The following is a 6,979-nucleotide window of genomic DNA, read 5'->3' as shown; positions in this document are numbered from 1 at the left end:
GTCGAGTCAGACTCGACTCATAGCGACCCCTCCTTGGGTTTCCAAGACAGTATCACTACGGAAGTAGATTGCCCCATCTTCCTTCTGAGGAGTGGCTGGTGGGTTTGAACTGCCAGCCTTCTGGTTAGCAGTCAAGTGCCTTTAGCCACTATGCTACCAGAGCTCCCTAGCCAAACTCATTATTTTCGCTTTAAATATGAATTAGAAAAGAAGTTTTAAAACAAAAACAAAATGTAATCTTTTTTCTTTTTCAAATTACAAGTAAATTTCACATGTTGAAATAAAAGGAATGGTTTTTGCAAAGTTTGACTGGAACTTTTAGAGGTGTTGGAGCAGGGCATGCTGTAAACTGCATTTTTTTTCACATTGTGCAACTTATGTGTCTATTCCAAGCTGGCTGAAATGCTTACTGGGGTAAATGTACAGTAGGACTAAACCACAGAAATGGACTGCCTCTGTGCAGCTTCCCCAAAGTTGTCACTCTGACAGAAGAAAATAAGGGATAAAGAGTTCTGATGAGCAGGAAAATATTTCCTATGAGACCAGCCCAGGAGATGGGATGGGGCATAACAGAGGCCACTGTTCTTACCTTCCCTGTTCCACTTGGATCAGCAGGGACAGGCTGTCAATGCCGTGAATTTCCTGTGCAGAGGAGCACTTCCGGGAGAAATTGTTCAGACCCAACCTTAGGGCCACGGTCCACTCAGCTCTCTCCTAAAGCATCATAGCAATAGTAAGAAGAAAAACTAGATCTATTCTGGCAAGTCAGCACTTGGTGGGATACCAGCAGCAATTTTAATTCTAGGTGAGTAGATACGCTAACTGGCTAGTTGACATTTCCAATAGAGATTCCATAAGTTTCTGAGTAACATTTGTCCATATCAGTCAATGTTTGCTCTGAAATTCAAAATAACTTTTATATTAAATACATTATAACAAAGACAGATATATAACAATATCATACATGAATTCCCAAAGAGTATGCCAATGTTACTTTCTATTAACAGGTAAGATCAATAATAAATATTGTAGTATTAAATAACTTAGTTAAAAACATGCATATAAAAGATTGTCATTGAACATTCATTTGACAAATAGTATTGAGTGCTACGGTATTCAGGGTACAATGTGACATGATTAGCAATTCATATTGTGCTAATTTTCATTTGAATTTTTGAAGTATTCTCTTATTGGAGTGGCCCTACACTTTATTACAAATAAGAATTCTGGTACTGTATAACAAGGTGTTACATTTTTAGAAAGTTTCTAAATTTTCTACAGCTGCCATGTAATATTTTTGGCATCAGAAAATATCATCAATTATGATTTTTAAAAGAATCCTAATACTTAAAGGAATACTGTCATCCTAATTGAGATTCTTTTTTCTCACAAAGAAGTCCCTTCCCAGAAAAAGAATCATCAATGAACGTTCCAATGAACTGGGAAGTCACACTTTGAAGCATATAAGCTACCCAGTGAATATCTGGCTCATCAGTACTGTCTGCCAGTTTTCAGGAACTCAAATTGTGATTGTCACTAGATATGTCACATCCACCCCTCTAGAATGTGGTAGTACTATCTGCAAGGCCAAAATGGAATTAACATGTTTGTCAGAAGTAAATAGTGTAAAACAAAAGAACCAAACCCATTACCATCGGGTCAATTCCAACTCATAGCAATCCTTCAGGATAGAGTAGAATTGCCCCAGAGAGTTTCCAACGCTGCAATCTTTATGGAAGCAAACTCCCACAGCTTTCTCCCGCAGAACAGCTGGTGGGTTTGAATTGCCAACCTTTCTCTTAGCAGCTGAGTACTTAACCACTGCACCACCAGGGCTCCTCAGTAGTGAGTTTAGATGGATTAAAAAACAATTTGTACAACAACATAATGGTGTTACTGTCCCTTTAAGGAAAGAAGGATTTTTTTTTTTTTGCTTTCATTTTTCCTCTGTAAACAATTGAGCAATTAATAACAAAGAGGTACTTAAGGACCTAATACTTGATTATAACAATATTTTCAAGGCTGCTTCACCACTAGGGTCTCTGTTACTCATTCCCCTCACTAAAAAATATTTTAAAGATTGTTGTTGTTATGTACCGTCGAGTTGGACCCGACTCATAGTGACCCCTCCTTGGGTTTCCGAGGCAGTATCACTAGGGAAGTATATTGCCCCATCTTCCTTCCAAGGAGTGGCTGTTGGGTTAGAACCGCCAAGATAAATATAAATAAGATAAGATAAATATTGTACCTGAAATATCACTAATGGAAAAGGTCTGGATACATTAAGTCAATTTTTATAGTTTGTTAATTACATATAAAGCCCAATTCACAAAAAAAATGCAACAGGATTTTTAGTCTCTGTTTGTTTAGAATTGGAATATATGTGTGTATATACAGATATCTATTAAAAAAGAAGAAGAAGAAAAGCACCTCACTGCTCTCGAGTTGATCCCTACTCATAGAAACTAGCATTGGGTTTCCAAGGCTGTGAATTTTTACAGAAGTAGATTTCCCCTTCTTCCTTCCACAGAGTGACTGGTGGGTTTGAACTGCTGAGCTCCTGGTTAGCAGCCAAATGCCTTATACACTATGCCACCAGAGTTCCTTTTATATGCACATAGATATATGTGTACATAAATGTGTACATATATACATATATAATACAGTTATATGCTTATATATATAATAGCTATTTTCTCCAAGTCTAGAGGCCAAGATCATACTCCTTCAGAATCCAGAAGAGGGGTTTAAATTTTAGCCATGGCTCTGTTAATGACATTTCCAGTGGCTTTGGCTAAATCACTTCCCCTCTGCTGACTTTAGCTTCCCCATCATAAGAGAGACTTCTGAGGTCTCATCAAGTTCGTAAGTTGTATGGTTTGTGTAACTACTACATGTGTTTGGAAAGTTCTTTACCCTCTCTCTGACCAGGAGGCAGCTGTCTCTGTGAGTTGCCCAGCCTGCCATTCAACATCCACCAGGTTGAGACCTAGCAACAAGGGATTCCTTTACCAGGTCCTTTGGTCATATATATATATATATATATTTTTTTAAGTATACTAGTGCCAAAGGGGCAGGGAGGCCTCATCTTCCGACCTCCTCTAACCCCACAAGAGGAAGACAGAATCACCATCAATAGCCCCAGGCCTATTCCTGTGAGACCAGACATGCTGCCTCACTCCAGCCTTTTCACCAGCCCTGACACCAACTGTTCTTCCCACAGCACCCACCACCTCTCTGCTGGGTTTGATAATTCACTGCAGTGGCCACACAGAACTCACAGATTATGGGGTTTACTAGGGAAGCAACAGGCTACAATTCAAGTTCAGAAATGCATTCAGTCTTTCGCAGCCAGCTGTCTCACTTAGCAGCCAGCAGTCTCTCTCTCAGCAGCACATGTCTCTCACATCTCTCTCTCAGCAGTGCATGTCTCTCGCATCTCTCTCTCAGCAAGTGTGTATCTCTCAAGAGTGCATATCTCTCAGCAGCATGTCTTTCTCAGCCAACAGTCAGAGAGACTCCTTCTGCCTCTAGGAGGGCTCCCTTGGAGCCTGGCAGAGTGGCCAAACTAACCAATCCCAATATCAGAATTCTGTACACCTGAGAGAGAAAGAATTTCCCAGAAGATTGTGTCATGGCACTCTCAACCGAAATACCCCAGGTGGATAACTTTAACAATCAGGAGCTACTCAGTTGCTCATGGTAAATTCCACCATGTAGTTTACAAAGACTTATGGCTAGAAAAGTCATACCAGGTAATTTACTACATTGCAGCTAGGTACTTTTAAAAGGAGAATTAGTGGTGTAGCAAAGAACTCTGGTAGCATAGCACCCGAGGCATATGACTGCTAACCAGAAGGCTGATGGTTCAAACCCACCAGCTGCTCTGTGGAAGGAAGATGGGGTAATCTGCTTCCATACAGATTTACTGGCTATGAATTGGAATTGACTCAATGGCAATGGGTTTGGTTTTTTGGTTTTTGAATGGTGCAGCAGTTAAATGCTTGGATGCTAATCAAAAGGTTGGCAGTTTGAACCCACCAAAGTGTTTCCAAGGGAGAAAGACCTAGCAATCTGTTTCCATAAAGATAACAGCAAAGAAAACCCTATGGGGCAGTCCTACTCTGTCACATGGGGTCATTTTGAGTTGGAATCAACTCAGTGGCATTCAACAAGAAGGTACTTTTAAGCCTTTAGTTTTACTGATAGCAGAAAAATAGAATCCCTCAGCCCTGTTTTGCTTTTATAATTTCTTTCTAAATTATGTTATTCAAAACACATACAGGAACCAGGGAATTGTTTTCAGAAAAATAGAGTCCTTAGTAGGTGAGGAGGTTGCAAGAGAGCTCTCTGCTTGTTGTGTCTAATACTAGATATGAAACTGCTGAAGAAATGTGTCTGGCAGACAGCCCAATGACAAGGAGTCCATATAACTGCTGGCTTTTCCCCTGTGGCTTTTGAGTAGGCATTTGGAAGGAAGAGTTTATGTGTCACAATCTCAGGGAATTCTGGGCTCTTACTTCCTGAGCTGTACCATCTGAGGCCAGCCCTAGAGGGATCCAGCATCTGTGAGGGTCAGAGTCTCCATGTCAATAGGAAGAAAAAGTGGAACTGATACCTAGTCCAAAGAGGCCCCCGAGGACTGCATTTCGTAGGGCTAAGTTGGGTTCTGAGTGACTGACTTAAAGAGCTTTAAGTCACTAAATTGACAGGATTTTGAAAACAAAAATTTTCTCCTCATCCATGATTTCTTAATTTAATCTTTTTCCACCAGACTAGAAACCACACTAAGTTCATCTCTTTCACTTGCCTGTTAATGGGTCTTGCTTTCTCTTTCAGTTCCAATCTTTTATGTTAAGAGTAGTAATTTAGTATAGAGTTGGCAGACAATGTTTCTACTAGTGTATTTGTATGTCCTATAAGAATTTCCAGGTATATATTAGAGCTGACATGGGATAAGTGTGTAGTCACTTCTTGGCCACAGCCAGCTACCCAGGAGTGAGTAGTTGGATCTGTGGACTCGGGACCATGGTTGCAGGGGACACCAAGCTCAATTGGCATAACATACTACACAAAAACATTGTTCCACATGCTACTTTGGCAAGTAGTGACTGGGATCTTAAAAGCTTCCAAGCAGCTATCTAGATGCAACAATGGTTCTCTCCTCATTCAGAGCAAAGAAGAATGAAGAAAACCAAAGACACATAGAAACACATAGTCTAAGCGACTGGTAAACCATGCGATCCTCAGCCTATATGACTATGAGACCAGAAGAACTAGATGGTACCTGGCTACCAGTCAACAACTCAGAGGGGGGGGTCTATGTAGGAGATCCTGGATAGAGTGGGAAAACAATGTGGAACAAAACTCAAAATCATTTTTAAAAAATAAAAAGTTGGACCAGGTTTGCAGTTTGTTGGTGTGATAGAGCCTGATGGAACCACTGAGACTATGGCCCCTAGCTGCTCTTCAGATCTGGAATTGAACCTACTCCTGTGGCCTCCAGCCAAACAAAAGACAGGCGTATGCTGATTATGTTGAACATTTACATTAGGTGGATACACTCCTTGGAGAGATCAATCATGGGAGAAGAGAAGGGCACAGGGAGATTCAAAATGGAGTCTTGCCAGTGAGCAGCACACTTTGTTTCCCTCTGCCATCTAAGGTCTTGGAAAACTAGGCACAACAGTTTGAATTAGGAACTTTGGTGCTCTGAACAGCTCACTGAATCAGAGTGCACCAAACACAGAAGAGCAGAATTAGAGGAAAGGCACAGGGAGATTATTTAGGAAAGAGCTGCTGGCGGAGGATGACAGACACCCAAGAGAGGCATTGGAAACTTTCCTGGGGCAGTCACTGTCTGCTGGGTGAGGGCGGCCACCTGAAATCCCCGAGCCAAGAAGGAGGACACCTTATAACAGCATACCAGCAACCACTCTAATATTCCAGCAGGCAGCAGCAGAGACCTGCCTCCAGCAGCTGATTTTGTCAGTAATTTGGGATCATCTGAGTGCTGGCAGGCACAGGCACCTCCACTGAGATCCAGCGGAGAACTCACTGTTGCAACAGGAAGGCTAGCTCCCTCCCCTCCCAGCGGGTCACAGAGTGGGTTGGGGTCAGACTGGGAGACATTGTCACAGAGATCGGTATGGCAGGTCACCAGCAGTTACTTCCCCAAGTCCAACACATCTGAAATTGTGCACGTCTTTGGCGCTGCAGGTGGGCGATATCACAGACAAACTCCAGAGCCAGCCATTAGTGGTCTGGCGGGATTGCGTCAGCACTGTGGGCAGACAGGATAGGGAGAGCAAAGAAACCATAGTCCCGGGAATTTTGCTTTGGAGCCATTCTTTGGTGCTGTGGGGCCATGGAGGCAGAGCCTTTGAGTGTGCCTGAAATTGGTGGAAAGTTGCGACACCCTAACAATAGAAATCTTCCTGAGGTTGGGCCACAGACTTGCAAATGAATACATCATCAATAATAGCCTGCTCAAAGCCCTAGAAACTGACCCTAGAAACACCAAGCTTTCCTTCTTCTGCTCCCACCTTTTCCTCCAATGACTTCACTCATTCAATAGAAGAAACCGTATTCAACCAATTACCATAAACCTCCTGCTTCAGACTCTAAACCCTCTTTACAAAAAACAGAAACACTTATCCACACTACACACATTAATTTCACCATCACAAAGAAAACAGCGGAGAGACTCAACACACCTGAATCAATAATAAAATAAAACACACCAGCTTCGCCTTTTCAAAATATTAAACCATAAAACCAAGACAAAACAAATCAACACGTAACAAGCAGCTAGAGACAACCTAAAGAGACAGCACTCTACCAGATGCCATGGGCTTAAGAAAAGGTTCTGCTTTCCAGTAACCCAAGAACTCTCTGGACCTGCACTGCATGACTGAAAAGGACCTAGTTTACACATTCTTCTTCTATTTTTTTTTTATTTTCTCTCTCATTCATGGTT

General features: G+C 41.8%; 1 protein-coding gene across 1 annotated transcript in view; it reads left to right on the top strand.

The window, feature by feature from the left end:
• The window catches only part of LDLRAD4 (low density lipoprotein receptor class A domain containing 4), a 556,486-nt gene that overhangs the window by 336,419 nt on the left and 213,088 nt on the right, over positions 1 to 6,979 (top strand). The gene's annotated exons all lie outside the window — the stretch shown is intronic.

This window comes from Orycteropus afer, unplaced genomic scaffold (genome assembly GCF_000298275.1).
Source record: "Orycteropus afer afer isolate SDZICR_OR568_19922 unplaced genomic scaffold, OryAfe1.0 scaffold00307, whole genome shotgun sequence".
Taxonomy (NCBI): domain Eukaryota; kingdom Metazoa; phylum Chordata; class Mammalia; order Tubulidentata; family Orycteropodidae; genus Orycteropus; species Orycteropus afer.
The sequence above is the reverse complement of the archived record's forward strand: the minus strand, read 5'-3'. Positions and strand labels throughout refer to the sequence as shown.